This window comes from Xyrauchen texanus, chromosome 2 (genome assembly GCF_025860055.1).
Source record: "Xyrauchen texanus isolate HMW12.3.18 chromosome 2, RBS_HiC_50CHRs, whole genome shotgun sequence".
Lineage (NCBI taxonomy): Eukaryota > Metazoa > Chordata > Actinopteri > Cypriniformes > Catostomidae > Xyrauchen > Xyrauchen texanus.
The window spans coordinates 45,968,864-45,989,911 of NC_068277.1; positions in this window are offsets into that span (position 1 = coordinate 45,968,864).

Consider the following 21,048-nt stretch of genomic DNA (forward strand, 5'->3'; position numbering starts at 1 on the left):
CATGCTTAACTAACCTGCGCTTTCCTCTGGCAGGTCTTTGCTCCTTTTAAGTTATGGAAATGTGATGCAAGAGGCGGACGTGGGGGTAATTAATTGTAACTCGGAGGATAATGTTGGCCTGTCAGGGACGTCTGCACATTGTGATACATTTTTAAGGGGAATTTGCGCAAACTGGGAGGATCCGTTTGCGTTCTGTCTTAATTGCGGTGCAACCTGAATGCTAAATCACTCCCAATTTTCGTCCCACCCCCCCCCTCCTCCTCTGACTTCTTTTTTCTTTCCTGTCATAGTGTTTATTGTGTTTGTAAACACATCATACAGAGAAAATGTCAAAGTGCAAAGTATTGACTGAGATACCACAGCTTAAGTGCGTGTGGGACTTATTTATGAAACTGTGTATTAAGTATTTGTGTAAAAAGTTTCTGTGTAAATCGTTTATAAATCCATTCATTTGTAAACTGTTCCATTGAAGAAAATGCAGCAATTTCAGACTGTCTGAGGTACAATTTAGATAGAAATTGTTCAGATAATGCGTCATGAAAAAGGTCCTGTGTGCACGAAACATACTTTTACTTTTTGAAAGATAACAAATATGACACCAAATCCAGGGTAAGAAATTAACTTTTTATCCCACCAACCACAGTGGCTAGTGAATGCCCAATTTTTCCAGCCACTTTTCAGAGAAGCGCTCGTGCTGCAATCATAATTGGCAGAGCGCCTCTGAACACATGGTGAATCAGACACAAATCAACGACTTTTCTTCAAAACATAATCAAGTGTAGACAGACAGGATGGATGGATAGATATTGTCCTTTTAAAATGTTTTGCCTTTAGCTTGTAAATTCAGTTGGAAAGTGTGGTGATGGGGGCGTGGTCGTGTGTCTGTCTGCGGGAGAGAGAACGTTCGTCTTTAATACATACTGTACATATTTGCATCCCTATTATGTATACTAATACTATACATATGTAAACATATGTAGCATTTAGATACTTTAGATACATGGCAATAAGACAGGTCTCCACACACTACTCATAATACTCTACATTAAATAATCTTACAATATAGTGACTCTTATAGAAAAGATAATAATGATGCTGGTGTTGATAAAGCCTTGTGGGAGGCCAGATCATGAACCCCCACTGTGACACTTCATGACAGAAACATGTTCACACCAGCGACACCTCGTCCCCCTAAACTAGGGTGTGAAAATCCATCTGGATATGTAAATAAAGAAGGTGTGTGTGCGAGGACATGACAGCATCACTGCACCTGTACAGTGCTATACATGGGAACTAAAAGCTTATTTATGTCTTTAGTCCAACTCAGTCTCCTCAAATCTCCTCCAGAGCTTTCAAAAGGCTCTCTGTGCTGGCAAATGGCATGTTCATGAGCTGTGTGAGTAGGGGAGAGGAGGAAAAATGAGGGGGACATTTTTTTAAAACAATAAGAACCCAGCTAAGATTCCCCATGCTGGTCCAGGCTGGTATATAGTGCTGGTGTTATTGCTGGACTAGCTTGTGGGCCAGCATATCTCTGTTTCTGACCAGTATATTTGGTTAACAAAGGAATTATTGTTATGACATTCAAAAAGCCTTGCTGAACACAGCACACCAGCATCTTATATTGTAGACTAGCATTCAAACCACATCATTTGCCAGTCACCAGCATATGAAAAAAGGGATCCTTAAGCTTTGTCACTAGTCTGAGAGAGTTTAAGAATCATTTCAGTGAGTAAAAGGCTAAGAGTGGGAATCTACTACAGGAGATTATGGCTATTATTTGTCTTAATTTACTCTCTGCTCTTTAATGTTGGGGCCTGTACTCCCTGCAGGATAAAGATGTCACCTGTAGGCTGGACCTCCTGCATGTGCAATAGGTTTTTATTGACTGTGAGAGAGAGAGTTGATCCATGTGGGCCGTGGAGGGGAGGGGAAGGGTAGCCCCTGGGTCTTGCCGGCCCAAACGAATGTCACACAGTACAAGAAGACTCTAATAATGGCTCCCCTGGGACCCTCCTGGGCCTGGTGGACCGACACATGAGTACACACACACACTCTACTATTTCCTTGCCTGCTAGCCATATACACTCACTTTCCAAACCTTCTGCAAAGCCTCCAAAATACCTCCAGTCACAGAAATGTATAGTAGTGACAGACTCCAGTGCCTAACCACTCTACAGAGCCCAACCATGGCTTAATTAAGATAATGTAGTACTATTTTTTTTATACTATTATCATCAAGACTTTACAGTGTCTCTTTTTCTGTTCTTCTTTCACACAAGGACTGAATTGTCCTCTATAATCCTAAGTGACTCAACAGGGTTCCAAACACCATTGCTCTGAGATATTAGACTCAAAATCAACCTCCCAGTGTGAGGCAGAGCGCTCAGAAGGCAATGTTTAGACCATCTGTCAGTCAAGCCGCCAAGTCTTGAAGGAGTCTCTCTATACATACTCTCATCTCTCAGTCTTCCTTCAATGTTTTGAGCCGACCTGTCTTTGTGACGATACCGGATAAGTTACTTCCTGTCAGAGTGCCAGTGTTCATTGAGTCAGTGTCACCCTGTGCCTTGTCATCGGACCCTCTGTTGCACTCTTCCCTTTTGACTAGGGTTAATGCAACAAGTGGAAGTGCACAGTGACATGACACAAGGTGACGCTTATGGGAGAAGAGCCACGGCTGCAGCCAGCATGGTGGGTAAGGACAGTTGGAGGTGTTTGAGGGTGAGCTGTCATGTACAGGGCATCTACATCTGATGTTCAGGACATGGGCAACAGGGAAAGAGCAGGAGAGGAGTCCAGGATGAGAGGCAGAAAGAGAGAAAGAAAGAAAGAAAGAAAGAAAGAAAGAAAGAAAGAAAGAAAGAAAGAAAGAAAGAACAACCTACAAATGGCTTGACTTAATATTAAGCTGGGATACGTCAAAATAATTTTAACATTAAAAATATTTCATACGCTTTAAAGTTGTTGCTGTGAGTGGCTTCTATTTTTTATTTCTTTGCACTGAGGCCAAACAAAACAATACTCTTAAAATATTGGGAACAAACTTAGTACTTCTGAATTTCTGAAAGTAGATTTAATGGTTGTTAGAATTTAAATTAATAAATAAATTAAAAGCAGTGGCAGTTTAAACAGTTACACACTAGCTATGTCAAATGACCCACTATGCACTTACAGAATACACTATGCATTCAGCCATGTAGTGTGTGAATTTTCAAGGTGTAATATTATCCCAAATGGAACACTTAACTTTTTTTTTGTTTTTACTATGTGGGAGCATTAGTCGTTTAACAGCTGATGGGATGTGTTGCTAATCAGTTAAACTCTAATATCTAAAATAATTAATATTTTCGCACAGTGTGGGTAATGGTAATGCATTCAACTCACATTTTTAATATGCAGTCTTCACTGAAGTTTTGCTTGTTGCTACATTCTCCTTTGTTTAAAATGATTTTTTCAGACTAGCAACTCATTGTAACCACCAGGTTACTCAGCCCATTCCGCTAGATATGGAAGCTGCAAACACTGAGTGCATGAAGTGTTGCAACAGTACAATGAGTCGTGCACAGCAGTTCTCAAGTGAACAGAAGAGAGTGTAACAAATAAAACAAACTGGAAATAGTTTTATTACCATTTTACAAATGTATGATGTGGTCTGGTCGCAACAGTTCTGAAGTCACCAGGGTAGGGTTGCACCAGCTGTGTGCAAGTTCTCACTTAAGTTAGGATGTAAAGTTCACACTAAGGGCTTAGTAACTACTAGTTAGTTTGTAACTATGTCAGTGCTTAATTTGGTTGCACCACCTCTTCTTAAAGCAAGACTTAACTAGTAGGTCGTAAGCTCTCTGTAAAGTAATGTGTAGTCGCATAATATGACGTTTACCCGTATTGGTCCAATAAGCAGCCTTCAAATTTGAACACAGAAGTGTTAAAAAGCCATGATCTTCAATCTGATCTTGTTATGGTTGATGTTTAAACCTTGTTTGTTCACTTAACTGTCAGTTGTATTAAAGTAAATGCCCATTAAAATACGATACGTAATAAAAGTAGATTTAATAAATATTTGCCCTGTGTAAATAACAATATTATAGGGACTGTCTCTAAAATAATTTAGGGGTGATAAATAAATACTAATACAACATGCTGAAAAAAACAGACATTTATTAATTTTTATATCCTATATATATTTTGAATGAGTTGAAACTTGACACCGGGAGACACATCCTGAAAACTGCACTGTTAGCTCAGTTTCATGCTGAAGAGCCGCTTAAAAGAGCGTGTTTTTTTTTTTTTGTCTCTCTCTCCTAAATGTCAACATCATAATGTATGTCGAAATGATCGTTGCCAGTCACGCAAAACCTGAGCTCATTGATGACATAAAATGTCACGCCTGGACGGAGTCTTCGTAAATATTTAGTTCATACATAGGGTTACGTCCTACCTAAATTTAATGGTGCACACTCAAATATTTAGTAGTGCTTAAATTGTGACTTAGTGTCCATTTACGCCACAACTAGGCTAAGTTGTAACGTACGTATAGCTGGTGCAACAGGCCCAGTACACTGATCTGGGAAAACAGAACACTGAGTTGATCACAACAATTCTCGTGATAACAGTACACTGAACTGAGAATCACCAACATTAGTTATTTTAGAGGGTAGTTAATTTGTTACACTTGCCCTGCATTCACCTGTTTGATTTCCTCCCAAATTGTTATCACGTGTTTGCTGACACCAGCACTACTTACACTACAAAATGGAATAAAATAGTGCAGAAGTGTGCGGTTTGGGACGCACATATCATTTTTGATTGAAGACCTTCCTTGTTTCTCTGTACTGGAATGCACCATGTTGAGTTTTTGCTATTTTCCAATAATATTGGACATGACAGAACTCAATGCAGTCTGGATGTCACCCATTAATTAAATACTTTCTTTAAATCCTAAATAAATAAAAATAAAGTAATAGTTCACCCATAAATGAAAACTCTGTCTTCATTTATTCACCCTTTAATTTTGCCCAAAATATGAAGAGTGACAATCTGTCATGCGCAAAAAGGGTAAAAAAAAACACACTAAATTATCATATGCTTTTTTAATCATGTGTTTGCTGTCTAGTTCCAGTACATCTTGTTTCCAGTCTTGTGTTTCCAGTCGGTCTTGAACAGTCCCTGTCCTGTTCGGTCCGGTCGGTCCTGATTCCCCAATACCTTCTGCCCCAGCCATGGATTATAATTACTTTACTTTTCCCCTACGAGGTAGTTTGTGTTTGTTTTTCCCCTTTGTTGTAGTTTTATGTTGGATTTTTGTGTTTATTTTTGTATTAAATAAACCTTTATTTTACATTCTGAATTTGGTTCCTGAGCCTCTCTCTTTCTGACAGAACAAACTGACCAGAATGGACCCAGAAGAGTAAATTTTTTTCTCAAACTGGTTCTTCTGCTCGCCAGCATGCAGAACACGCCAAGAGGCTGTGTGGGGTAAGGCAGCAGATAAAGTCAATGTGGGGACATGCCCTATAATTTTTGTCATGGTCCTCGTGTCTATGATACAATTAGACCTGCCTAATTGATATTTATTTGGGGAGGTCTGAATGAACGTATTAGATCCTGTGTCCCAGAACGGGATGAGGATGTGTACTTTCTTTGTCAGGCAAGCCCTTAAATAGGAAGAATCTATCACAGCTGGTGCTCCCCACATGGAAGTGGACACCTCGCCCGAGCCCACTACTGCTCACCTCCAGGATGCGGAGGCAGCTACAGCATGGCCAAGTGCCCATGGAGGCCGTTCCCCTGCCACTGTCAGTGCCCACAGCCACAGAGGCAATTCCCCTGCCACTGACAGTGCCCATGGCCACAGATGTTATTCCCCTGCTGGTGCCAAAGCCTACGCCTGCCATGGCCAGTGAGACAGTGCTCTGGCCAGCCACCGCTATTGAGCCAGCACCCATGCCTGCCACGGCCTACGAGCCAGCGGCCACGCCTGCCACGGCCAACGAGCCAGCGCACACGCCTGCCACGGCCAACGAGCCAGCGGCCACGCCTGTCACGGCCAATGAGCCAGCGCACACGTATGCCACAGCCAACGAGCCAGTGCCCATGCCTGCCACGGCAAACGAGCTAGCACCCACGCCTGCCACGGCCATCGAGCCAATGCCCACATCTACCACGGCCTGTGCTCATGACCAAGGAGAGTTCCCCAGTCTCTGCCAGTGTTCACGGCCATGGAGGCCATTCCCCTGTTGTGGCCAGTGCCCGAGCCTGAGTAAAATAGTGCAGAAGTGTGCGGTTTGGGATGGACATACAATTTTTGATTGAAGACCTTCCTTGTTTCTCTGTACTGGAATGCATGTTGAGTTTTTCCTATTGCCCAATAATATTGTTTCTTTAAGTTTTATATATATATATATATATATATATATATATATATATATATATATAAAACATGTCGACCTTAACAGACCTGAGTCTGTTTTCATTTTACAGTATGGCAAATAAACTCTATAAAGACTAAAGGGCTGGGTGATATGACCATGTATATCGTGGAGAGGATATTAAGTGTCAATCAATTGAGATTTTGCTCTATATTGCCATATGTAAATATCCATGTGCGCAGCATAGGCTCATCTATCAGTGAGCAGGGCTTCACGTGAGGTTTTTAAAAGACTGTCGGCGATAGCGCAAGCATATTCAGTTACATTCATCTCACATTTGGTGCTTCATAAGCGCTTGTTATGCTTCTCATCTGACACGCGCATCCATGTTTCATGTTACCGCTGAAGTACGCAAGATTCCAGCAGGCTTTCTGATATTTGTGCTCCAAAGACAGGAAAGCGCAGAGTGGGATCACTCATGCTACTCAAAAACTCGTAATACAAGCAAATTGTTTTACCTTCTTAAATGAAGCAAGATAAAAAAAATATTATGAAAGCCAAAGGTGTGCTCTGCATTAATTCTGTCATAAATAAATACTTTTTTCAGAAAACACAATTATGTATTTTTGTTGGATTTTTTTAATTTTTTTTTTTACTAATGCATTATTTTCTTTGATGTATTGCTTTGAGAAAATTGAGAGTTATGATATAAAATGACTCATATCATGATATCAGATTTTGGTCATATCGCCCACCTGTAATGAAGTATTTTGAAGTACTGTGTATGACAGTAGAAAATCAGACATACAGGTTTGGAGCGACATTAAGTTGAATAAATAATGACACTATTTGAATGTTTGGGTGAACTACTCCTTTAAAATCTTTCTCACACTAATCAAATAAAAACAGTCCAATCATTTTGTCCTCATAGGCTGAAGAACAGCACTGGAATGTGTTAAACCCACATCAAGCACTGCAGAAACTGAAAGCAGCTCATAACTCAGCTCTTTTATGATTGTCATATAATGACAGTCACACCCGACTAGTGTTGTGAAAGTACAGGAACACAGCAACCGGCCCCTGTGGCCATATAAATCTCAGGGGGAAGAGAACAGTGCCACGGTTCTACCAGCATTACTTACACATATCATAGCTGTCCACACATGGACCACATGTCATACCCTGACAAGAAGGGGGAGGGGATGGAAGACACCAGAATGTTTTACACCAACTTCACATTTACCAAATCACATGACTGCAAATATCTCTTGAACGCTTAGTCTCTAGGGCACAATTATTTGTAAGGGAATACAATTCATACTTGTTCTTTTCTCTTTGGATTTTATGATAACACAGCCATGAATGTGCTCCAGATACTTTGTAGAACAGTCAGGTAAAGTCCTTATGCAGCAAAAGAGTCATGTTTTGAAAACAGCCCAGAAGACTGACATTACATTTATTTTACAGAATTTTCATTAAATTTAATGGTTCGTGGAAAAAAATGAGTTATGATCATTTGCACATTTATGGCTGGATAAAATCCAAACTCACAGCAGAGGGTCATTGAAAGGTCAAAGGGTCGTGTGCTCTACAGAATGACAATAATCAGTATGACCTGACAAATTGATTTTGCATCCTGTGCAGCAGCAAAATGTGCATTAGTGAGCCCGCTAGCTTTTGTGCTGTGAGTAAATGGACAATAAAGCATAAAACAACATGCAATAGCTCTTCAGCATAATTAGCTGCTATTGTATGAGTGTTTAGATGGGGAAGGGGTTGGGGTGGATTGCCTAGGCAGTGCTTGAGGTGGGGTGGAGGAGCACTTAACACCAGGGCTGTGAGGGTGTTATGCCGCGTAGAGACCCTCATTCTCTCCCCTTTCCATTGCCTGGTTATTGCGCCAAAGCCAGCAGTGGGCAGACACTGTGGTCGGCGTGCAACGGTCACACATCAACACGTTATCTCATCTCATCTAACACAGAGAGATGATGGCCGTCGCCTCAGTAACTAACCCCCCACCCCCACGAATGTGCTCAAACACATACACACAAGCCAGCACTGCCTGGTAATAACAGTGGGCCCAGTCCAAGCTTGTTTGAGCAGTTGAGGCTGGACTAATAGATTTCCACCTATATTTATACCCTACATCACTCTTGCTCCTGGGCCCTCAGTACAGGTAGCTGTTTTATATGAAATGAACAATCTTTATAGACATGCCCGAGCAATAACAAGGCTGATTTTCAGCACCGGCCCTGGTATATAAGTCCTGCGGAATTGTCAGGCTTCGCGCTCGACAAATCAAGCCTAACTTATGATGTTTTCTGTGTAATTTTTATTCCCCTTTGACTGGCCAACTACCCGGTGGTAATAGAATGTTGGGAAAAGGCCAGTGGGGGAATGTTTGCACTCGGGGTGATTGATCGACGGCCACCTCGCTTTTCATTTATATCTCTCAAGCCCCTTCCATTCCGAATCAGTTAAGTTTAGGAAAAATGAATCCAAAAAAAAAAAGCGGGCCGGAAGAGAAATGGCCCCAGATTACAGCGAGGCACAATCGTAGATCTAAGCCGGGCCCGATGCCGGGTGCGTGGATTGTTTGCAAGCATTAAGTTATCTAAATGAAAATCAATACTATGTGTGCCATCTTATTACAACAGAAAAGTGCCCCAAAACCACTCAGAGGGTTGGGGAGGAAAGGGAAAGATGAATAGAGGAAAAGAGGAAGGAAGCTCTGGGGCTCTGGGTTTCAGTGCTCTTCCCCAGGGCCCAGATCTGAGTCAAGGCTTAATTGGCCTCCTGACCATACTGTATAAAACAATGATTTAGACACACGTGTAAAGATCTTGTTGTCCGTAGGGAAGCCTACTATATGTGTGTACCCCATATCTCTGTGTAATTGTATGCCTTAATGCGAGCATTTTCAAAGCATCCTGCCCTCTGACAAAATTTACAAGAAAACATTAATTTACATTAATTATTCTATTAAAACTCATGTATTAATTGAGCTGAAAAGTAATTTTTTACATTCATTATAGGGTTTGTTGACATTGCATCATCATGGTAACGTATTTGTAAAATTGTAAAATACATTTTTGTGGTAATAAATAATATGCCACAAATGCTGTCGATTGAGCTTAACTTGTATTGAACTGAACCATGTATTATGCTGCAGTTCCTGAAAAAGTTACCGGCCAAATGGTAAGTTGATTCCTCAAACTCCTGTATTGTTTCTCCCTAGATATACCTCATCTAGAGAGGCAGATTATTTGTACGAATTAACAGAGGTAGAGGATATTTGCATTATAATAGATTAACAAATGCACATGTCACATTTTGAGGATTCATAGGCACTCTCTGAGAGAGAGCAGGGAGATTGCAAAAGTGAGGATTGTATATTTGTGAATTTTGTGAGAGCGAAGGAAATACATGTGCTAGCGGAGAGATTCACATGGATGATCAATGCCATAGAGCTACGGTCTTAGCTGGACTTTGGGAAGTTTTTTAAGATTTCTTGTTTCAGTTGCATACTGAGAATTGAAGGCTTATAACACAAATAAAAAAAGAAATATATATATATATATATATTTTTATGATATACAGTAGATGAATTTTGAAATTTGATAAATTCTGAGAATCTCAGCCTAAGAAACTGCTGAAAAAAAGTTTATTTTTCTCTTATTGTTCTGATTTTACATTATATACCTCAGGTTGTAAATAAAGTTGCTTCAAAAAATTGCTTTAATTTGTTTCCAATCATGTCACAGGTAATTGAGTAAAATTTTGTGTTGACACAACAAAACAATCAAAAAATAATTGATCATAGTGTCCAAAACCTTTCCAAAAGCCTCTCCACACAAAAAGATAATATTTGTACATAAGAACTAATTACACATGCAAACACAACAATGACTAAAAGTTTGCATTGCATGCAGGCATGATTTTATTAATGAGATTTCACAGAAAGAGTTTCATTCTGTTCCATTTGAGTCATCATTGAGTCTGTGTCATGTACTTGGCAACATCTCCTGGTGGCCATATGTAGTTAGAGTGATTTATCACTATCACCACTGGTTGGAGCAATCTGAACTTAATCCCATTGGTTCAGTGTTCCATGATGCTATAGCATTTCCAATTACATCATCTAATCCAGAAAAGCTAACATGTTTGTAGTCAGATGCTGTGTGCATTGTGCACATTGTACTTTGTGTGGATTATCTAATGATCTATGCATCCAATTGCTTTTTTGTGCTCTTTTTTATTGTCTCTTTTTCTCCCAATTTGAAATGCCCAATTCCCACTACTTAGTAGGTCCTCATAGTGGTGCAGTTATTCACCTCAATCCGGGTGGCGGAGGACAAGTCTCAGTTGCCTCTGCTTCTGAGACAGTCAATCCACACATTTTATCACATTGTGCATGACACCACAGAGACTCCCAGCATGTGGTGGCTTATGCTACTCTCCGCTTACCACACGTCCCATTGAAAGCGAGAACCACTAATCGAGACCACAAGGAGGTTACCCCATGTGACTCTACCCTCCCTAGCAACCAGGTCTATTTTGGTGCTTAGTAGATCTGGCTGGATTCACTCAGCACACCCTGGAATCGAACGTGAGAACCACTTCAGGGGTGGTAGTCAGCGCCAATACTCGCTGAGCTACCTAGGCCCTGTGTGTGCTCGTTTTAAAGATAATTGCCTACTTTAAGTAATTTTATGTTCTGTTTATTTTTCGGGAATAAAGCGAAAATATGGCATATAAGTAACACTTGTTCACATGAAAAATATATGTCAAAGATGTGAACTTATCTATTACTCACTATATTTTTGTTTGTGAGTAAACAAATAGGCTCTTTGTATTCTACTTTTTAAAAGCTTTACAATCAAATATGACATATGGCTATTTGTTGAGTTTGATGTTTTTACTGATTGCAATAATATGTACAGTGCAAAATGTTTTGGTCATAATGCCTACATGGATTGGAAAGTAGAGCTTCTAAGCAATAAAATATACCTATATTGTATTGATCAAGTCTATAGTTATTCATGTTTTGATCTTTTTAATTTTTTCACCCATCTGAGCTAGAATGGTTAAACAAGTGGCATTTATTATAAAGAAATATAGAAAAGCAAATTTTTCAAACAAAACATTTCAAAAGAGGTTTGTTAGGCCTTGTTCAGACTGCAACTAAATTGAATCTAATTGAAACCACATTGGGAGGTGATTGAAATCAGATTTTTTTTCAGATGTGTCTCAGTCCGGACGCTCTGGCTGTTCTATTTAGATTTCAAATGGTCTTTTGCATCACTCTTAACGTGACACACAACGATGACGTAAAAAATCGGTCATCACAATATTTACCAGTCTCCTCCATCGCAGACTTTTTCTTGTGCGATGGAGGAGTTCTGCACCGCAACAGGGTCCTTGTTTGGAGAGCGAGATGATGCACCTCCATTTTTCCTGCATCTGTTTCGAAAGCATCGGCATGTGGGTACGCCTACGTCATTACCAAAGCAACCCATGCAGATAGGTTGGTTATGTCTGAACACGCAAATCTGATCACTTGTAATTAATAGTGTGGCCAGTCTGCCTGAAAAGATCTGATTTGAGGAAAAATTATGATTTGCCTGCGGTCTGAACATAGTCTTAGCTTGTCCTTATCTTAAGTGGTGAACTTCTCCACTAGGACACCTGTGTGAACTTGAGGAGAACAGATTTTGTACATCCATAATTTGTTTTATCTTGGACCTGTTGATTAAAAGTAATTGCAAGAATGGCCAAGAAAATCTATTTAGTTTTGAGAAAAGGTATATCATCATCTGTTTGCAGATGCTACTTGGCTTGATTATTTTGTATTTAATGCAATACAATTTTTGAAGTGTGATTTAAGTGTCTCAATTCTTTTTAGAGCATGTTTTCTTTTCTTGTTTTCATTTTGTTCTAGGCAACTAATTGTGTTTCTGGGTTTGTTTGTGCCTGTGTGTTTTTGTTCGCATGTACTGTATGCATGTGTGACTGCAAGGACCCTAAATGACCTCTGGAGATATCTCTGTTTCTCACCTGTCAGCCATCACAGACTCATTCTATCGCTCACAATTATGCAGAGCCATCCGCAGAAGCAAACACTGAACCCCCCTCAGCCTGATGAATTCTTAACCGCTACCATGCCAGCTATACACCACGCCTGTTACTGAGCCACAGAAAACCATTAGTAGCCATTTCCGCAATGCTGCAGCTATGTTGCAGAAATGTCAACAGCTGCTGGACAAAAGCAAAGCCATGTTAAAGGGTGATAATATGTGTGCAGAGCAGAAACTCTGGCAGTTTTAATGACCTCTAAATTAAGACCACTGCACAGTGTGGTAAAAACCAGTGCAACACAATTTAATATAGTACACAATGTATTTAGGTTACTTTAAACCAACAAAAAATCATGACAACCTGAAGGCTAGTGTCTATGTTTGTTCTGCAAACACTCTTTGATAAAACACAGTTATTTCCTTGAGCTTATAATGAAATGATAAGGGTAGGCGCTTGCCACAAGACATGCCATAATATATAATAAAGACAGTCATTTACCGCACACATATTTTTCATGTAATTCATATCATTGTGGGAGGGTAACCTCACCCCTCTCCACTTGCAGGTGGCAGATCTGTGAGGCTTTAAATAGGTCCCCTGCTCTCGTAAGTGGATCAGACCATCCATTCGGTAATGATTATTATCCTGCTGCCTTTATGACAACCTCAATGATTTTTTAATGTCAATGTTCGGAGAAGGTACCAATAACTGGATTAATATCTGAGTTAATCTAGATTTGCTGGTCCTGTGCATTTTGATTATATGCCAGGGGCCTCACATTGGAAAATAGCTAATATGCTCAGGCACTTGTTTCTCAATTATGAGTTGCATTAACACTTGGCTGTCCATGCACACCAGATTTAACCCTCCTCCACATGTAAAGAGATGTCACATCCCATTAAAAAAAAGTACTGTGGTGGGACCATGGTACAGGGATGGTATCAGATAGTAATGCCATGGTATTATAAGATACACTGGACCCAAAATGTAGCCTATTTGGACATGCAAGCCACACTACATTTAAACAGCTGGTCCCAAGGTCATTATATCAGTTTCTCTTACGTTTACACATGTTCCATAGCAGAGCAACCACAAGTATAGTTCATCACATTATCTATGGATGTTTATTTCACTTTTACTTTTGCATTCTGAAATTAAAAGTGAAAGTGGAGATTTATGGTAAAAAAAGGACTGCAATATTGATCTTTTTCCCCCCAAAATGACTGCATTGCTTTAGAAGACATAGATTTTACCACTGGAGTCATATAGGTTACTTTTTTGTTGCCTTTGTGATTTTTGGACATTCAAAGTTCTGGTCACCATTCACTTGCATTGTGAGGACCTACAGAGCTGAGATATTCTTATAAAAACCTTAATTTGTGTTCTGCAGAAGAAAGAAAGTCATACACATTTGGGATGGCATGAAAGAGATTAAATTAATAAATTATGTTCATTTTTGGGTGAGCTATCCTTTTAAGGTATAGATTAAAAAAATTATAAATATGACATGAATATGATAATTTTTTATGTTCAAATATTTATTTGAACATTTGTTTGTTTGTGAACATTTTCATGTTTGTAAACAGTTCATCCGCTTTTACATTCAAATAATAAATAAAGATTTTGAAGTGCTATATTTATTCAAACAGTGTACCCTTGGGAGAGGGTTGACATGTCCAAATTTGTAAAGACACTGTTCATAATATTGAGTCAAAGTGACAGTCTGTATAGTAAAAATCAATCTGTTATGGAACCAAGTTGTGAGCCAGGCAGAATGAGGGAACTGAAAGAGAAGAAGTGTATTAGGCAGTCAAACCATGATATTAGGCAGTCAAACCATGACTCCCAGTTTGCCGTTTTAAAAAAAAAAAGAGGAAATTTTTCCATTGCAGATGCACTCAGGCAGAGGACAGGAGCTCAGGCCATGCTAATAAATCAGCGCCTGAGCCTCTGGTGGCAACTGATCACATGGGAATACTGAAGAGGAAGAGAGAGATCATGGACGTGAGGCCTAAGAGAGGAATGATACTCTTTTAAATAGCCCTGTACCACTGGACACACACACACAGAAATACACACACCCAACACACAACCGCAGGAAAGCAAATATGCGTAACATATTGCTGATATCTCCACCTCAGCCCCTTCGAATTTTCCCAGACAAATTAGAAAGAACCTAGACAGTTACTTCTGGAAAAACAAAGTCTGATTTTCCAAACGTGCAAACCGCTTATTGGGCACACAGAGGGGCTATTTGGGAAAGGGCCTAAGGACACCTCCGAAATGAGGGAGAGTCAGAGAAAGAAAGAACCTAACAAATGATCTCCATCCTTAGTCAACACTATGACCCCGGGGAAAATATCCTATTAAAAGCCCAAATATAAAAGCCCAAAGAAGTGCGAATAAAATTACATCAAAGAAAAAGAAATGGTCATTGGTCCTTTGGTCCGTTTTTCTTTTGTTGACATGTTGTCCTGAATTGTCAAAAATGTAAATGTGATAGATTTTCTAAATCTAAGTTTAGCATAGATACACAATACAGAAGTTCTATTTCTAAAATTATTAATGGAAATGTTGTGTACCTTATTTAATATTTAAATGAAATAAAAATAATGTCAGTAAATCAAGCCTGTAAATATATTTGAAACTATATAATATTTAAATAAAAAATCATGTCAGTAAATAATGGCTGTAAATATTTTTGCACCTTCTATATTATTTGAAATAAATACAAATAATGGGAGAACTTTATAACAATACATACGCTAAAGCTTTTAAATATTAAATAATGATAGAAAGTAATGCCAGTATGTATATATATATATATATATATATATATATATATATATATATATATATATATATATATGTAAATTAAAATAAATAATATATATATATTATTTTAATTTTTTTTAATTTTTTTTTCACATTAATTAAGAATAAAAGCAGTAAATAATGGCTATACATATTTGTTGAAATATGTAAATAAATAAAAATGGCTGTAAATATTTTTGAATATGTTTATTTAAATAATATTTAAATATAAAAATGTCTGTAAATTATGCCTGTAAAGTTTTAAAACCATTTATATGATTTAAATTAAATAGCTGCTGTAAATATTTTTGAACAAATTATATTATTTAAATTAAATACAAAATAATGGGAGAAAATTATGGCTGTAAATATTGATTGAACCTTTTGTAATAATAACATGAAATATAAATAATGGCAGTAAATAATGTCTGTATTTTTATTTAATTTTTTTCTTTAAGGCAAGAACAGTTTAAATACTGGAATGTTTGTCCTTGCCTTAATAAACTAAGTCAATATAGTGTACTGTGATTTGAATGGTATCAAACATGCATTCATTACTTTATAGATTTGTTAAATGAGAGACGTGAATGAGGACACTGCTTGTTCAAAACATCATAGGATGGGAACTAAAGAGTATAGGTTATAATGAGTTTGCCTGGAATCTTTTTAGGTCAAGTTCACAAAATACAAGACCTGAGTCTTAAATGTACACTGCGGAAGTCTAAAAAGTTCCACTAAAAACACACACACAACTGTGACTAGACTTAAAGGAATGTTCCGGGTTCAATACAAGTTGTGCTCAATCAACAGCATTTGTGGCATAATGTTGATTACCACAAAAAAATATTTTGACCCTCCTTTTCTTTAAAAAAACCACAAATCTTGGTTCCAGTGAGCCACTTACAATGGAAATGAATGGGGTACATGTTTTATCATTAAACAACTCACTGTTTTAAAAGTATAGCCACAAGATATGCGTGTAACAATCATTTTAGTGTGATAAAATCACTTACTATCCTTTCTAAAGTTATCGCAAAATTTTACAACTCCGTCACCATGTTGATGTAATGCCAATAAACCCTAAAACCATAAAACGACTGTAAAAATGACAATTTAAACAACTTTACAGCTCAAATAATACACACGTTTTAACAGAAGAATTAATGTAAGTGCTTTTATAAAATGATGTGCTTCACATTTCTGTTTAAATCTTCCAAAACTTTCACCCAGTCACTTTCATTAATTCCATTCACAACAACTGTAAGTGCCTAATTGAAACCCAGATTTTTGCTTTTTTTAAAGAAAAGGAGGGGTGAGTTTAAATTAATTCATGTGTTAATCAACATTATTTCCCAAATGCTGTCTATTGAGATTAACTTGTATTGAACCCGGAACATTTCTTTAAGATGTGCCTCATAATGGCTGACATGCTGAATATGCTTTAATTTGAATACATAGTATCTCAAAGCTTTTTCTATCATTCATCATTGGCTAGTTACTAACTCTAACATGGTCTTATTGCATCAGACTGTATGGTGTTTTATATGCATACAGTATATCTGCATTGTACAGTCAGATGCTGATATTCTGCTTTATTCAGTCAGGTCCACTCAGTGAGTATGGATCTATTCCTCATATCTCCCTTGTCTTGTGCACGAAGTCTATTTTTATTTCTCTCCCTTTTCTCTTTCTCTAGTGTGCCATTTCTGTGTTTCATCTTAAGTGAGTTTATTGAAGTGTAGTCAATGTTTTTTCCCCCTTGAAAGAGTAGCAGAGGAGCGAGGGGGAGGGAGAGAGAAAGAAACAGCAGTTACTATATAGCCACACAACCAGTCTAGCTCTGGTAGCCCAAAGGACACGTTAAGTTATCCTGCCAATGATGCCTGCCGCCCCACTGAAGGCAAGCAGCCCCACAAATACCCACAGACCCCCGCCATCCATTTTTATTGTATTCAGGCTGCAGTGTTGTTTTTCCTTGCTCCTCTTAGCACCACACACACAGGGCTCTCCAAAACAAAAATCCATACTATCGATCAGCCAGTGTCACCACAATTATTCTTTTGAAACAGCCATTGAAAACAAATTAAATCTGCACTGCGTTTTCATCCGATTGCTCTGGGTGAACAATGCTCAATCCCTTTTTCCTGCTGCCCCCACCCCTACAAATACTTGCTCCTCTCTTGGCCTCTTCCGCCCGTAGTGCTATGTGGCTAACGATGGTGCCGGAGTGCGTTCGGAAGGGGTATTCACACCAGATGATGTGGTTAAGGAGAAAGCTTCTTAAGAGAAACAAAAAGGCTAAAATATAGCTGCAAGCAGCAATGACGGGCCCAAGCACCATGGGTCCATTTCCACCCAGAGGCTTTTGGAAAACAATGCAAGGTGGACACATGCACTATTCCTGTGACCTAAAATAGTCACATCCATGTGATTAGCTGCTAAGACTAAACATGCATCTTAAGTTTGGTGAATCTAGGTGAAAACAGGGGTGCTACATAGACCCTGTTACATGCCCATTTTAAAGGGGGTGATACAGAGCCTCCCCCCACCCCTCAACTCACCCATGTGTAAACTTTAGCCCAGTCCTAATGGCCTATGACTCTGATGTCTGTGCAACATTTCATGACATTTTAAGCATGCTAGGTGCCTCAAAAACACCAAAATATAGGAAGAAAGCAATAATATCAATTAATGTGCCATGGAAACAGTATTTAAGATATCATATATTCCTTTACAATTCTACATCAGCAGTGTCTTGACATTATTCTAAAGAATTTTGAATAAATTTATGTAAACACAAGTATTGTTACAATTTATTTCAAAGTATGTTAAATATGTTATACTTCCTGCTTCCAGTTGGTGGCACTATAACCATGACCCATAAAAGAAACATCAATGTGATCAGCCTCTATTACCAAACATACAGCTGAATACATCAATAACACACAATGCACACAGAAGATATAATGCACTTATGTTTCCCATTCCATTCACTATAAATGTATTTCTTTGCCATGGCAACATCATTAAAAATATCAAATATCAGTTCCTAAATTAACTAATCTAAATTACCCTGCAACATTGCCCAGCCCTAATGGAAGATAACTGATGTGTGTGAAAAATTCATGCATGTTAAGTACACCAAATAGTACTAAAAACCTTGAAAATAATGATAATAATAATAATAATAATAATAATAATAATAATAATAAATGCAGCTGCAAGCAGCGATGATGGGCCCAAGCACCTTGTGTCCATTTACACCAGTTGGCTTTCGGAATACAATGCATGATGGACACTGCAATAACTCAACAATCATGTAAACTTTGACCCTAATCATACAATGCATAAATATGCAACCATTTCAGTTTGACTACAACACCATATAATTTAATCTGTTGCTATTACAACACTATTAAAGATAGCAAGGCTCCCCTCAACATTTTCCATTAACATTATCTTGATATTATTCTAAACTATTTTGAGGCATATTTGGGTAATTTTTTTGAGAGGACTTTTTGAAAGTCTGTTTTAAGAGCCACAATTTCTGATGCCAGTTGGTGGCGCTTTGACCTTGACCCAAAATATCCACATCCTTGTTATCATCTCCCATTACCAAACATGCAGCTCTATTTTGATTGAAATCACACAATGCATGTAGAAGATATGCTAATGTAAAATGCCAAATGCATGTGTCTACCTTGTATTGTTTTCTAAAAGTCACCGAGTGGAAATGGACCTATACATTTTGCATTTAACATAATTCTAAACAATTTTGAAGCATTTTTGATAAATACAAAAGTATTATTTTAAAGTCTCTATGGCCCTGTATATGGTCTCACCATGACAACACCATTGGATATATAAAAAACCTGTTCACAATTTAGCATCTTCAATGTCTTGGCATAATGTTGTCTAAATGTGGTGACAGTCTCATGAATCACCTAGGGGGAGTATTTGAAAGTTCAGAGAATGCTATATAAACAAATCTAAAATGGCTGACATCCTGTTGGGCGGACCTTATGACTATAATTATGAAAGTTCTCCAGATTTATGAGAACTATATACATACCAATTTTGGTGACTGTAGGTGAAAATGGTGGTGCTGTTAACTGTCATTGGCCCACTGGTGGGCCGTTTGAGTGTGGATAAATACAAATGCTTTGTTTTATATCAAAAACAGTGTTCACATACTTGGTAACAAATTACTTTTAAAAACTAAACTTTCATCTTCTGTAGTCTATTTTTCAATTAGAACATTACAGTGAAAACATATTTTAAATGATTAACAAAGTACATTTTTAAATCATGCATCATGTGAGCGACAGTAGGGAATTTATGTTTCACATTCTCTGCTTAGGATTTAGTCCAATGATTGAAGAAAAAAGTGCATGCAGGTTCTGTGCAGTACATATCACCAGTGATCACCGACAAGTACATGCCGATTAGAAATATGTCCAACTTGCTGTGATATGTATGTCAAAAAACTCCCACGAGAGTGAGGCAGCGGCAGTTGTAGCAGTCAGGCGGCAATGACTCGCTGACGACACAGATTAATGCTCAATGTCTTAAACAACCATGATGTTTTATTCTCTTTTAACATTTTTTATTTCTAATATCATGTTCTTATGTTTATAAATTATATTTGAATTTCCCCAACATTCTGACAGTATGATTGGTATCATATTTCTTAAATATCTCAAATATGTGTCTATGAGAAGTGAGAACTTGACAGCGCTTTCACTCCTCCCCAGACTGCACCTGCCTGCTCTCATCTACTTTCAAGGAGAGGCATTTGGCATCTCAAACGAGCCTAACATGAGGGTCCACTGATGAAAATGGACTAACCATGTTATCCAAAACTTCAAAAAGTAGGTAACTGGGTAAAAAAACCTGACTGATCATCTATTTTTATATTATCATGTAATCAAAATTTTCTAATTTCAATTAAATATTGATCCTTATAAATTTGTATGTTATCAAAATCAATCACTGTGTCCGAAATCTTTCACTCGTTCACTATTTCCTGTAGAGTGAATGGCAGTGAGTGCACTATATTTCAGCAGTGATTGAACAAAATTTAGTGATTTCTGATGCTGACGTATACACAGAGCGTCGGATCTCTGGGGCTGTCGCAGAAACAACGTCACATTTGAACTTTTAAAATACTTAGGCCTGGTTGCATAAAGCACCTTAAGTGTAATTTCCCCTTACGAATGCTCTATTGTTTCCCTTAAATTTAAAGGAGTTGCCGAAAATAATCATAAAGTGTTATTTAAGGGGTTTGTAAGTAAAATGTCATTATCCCTTTTGGTTTCCCTGTGCATAAAGCCCCTTAAGGGCCATTTGCGAAGTAAAACTTAAGGTTGGGAAGTTAAAGGGTTTCAAAAAACAATATGGATTACTTTCTGTAACCAATTTAAGAGTACACTAGGTCAAGGTGATTTATTTTGCGATAGAAAAACTATTGCAGGAGTGCATATTTGACCATCACATAATATGAGAAATCGGCAACAAGCTGGAGGGCGAGCTACTAGGAACACACAAACAGAAACATGGTGTAAGGGGGTTAAGATGGGCAAGGAGGAGGCGAGAACCGGCTTAACACTATAAATAATATTTAATTAAATAAAAAAAACACTCAAAAACATACAGGGCCGCTGCCTGTAATTCTCTCTCTCTGTCCCAGTCTCCAGTCGGCCTTTATCCTTCTCTGATGCTTGATTAGCCTTGAGTAGCATGATATATCACAAATTAATTTGCGTCATAATTTTAATACATCCAT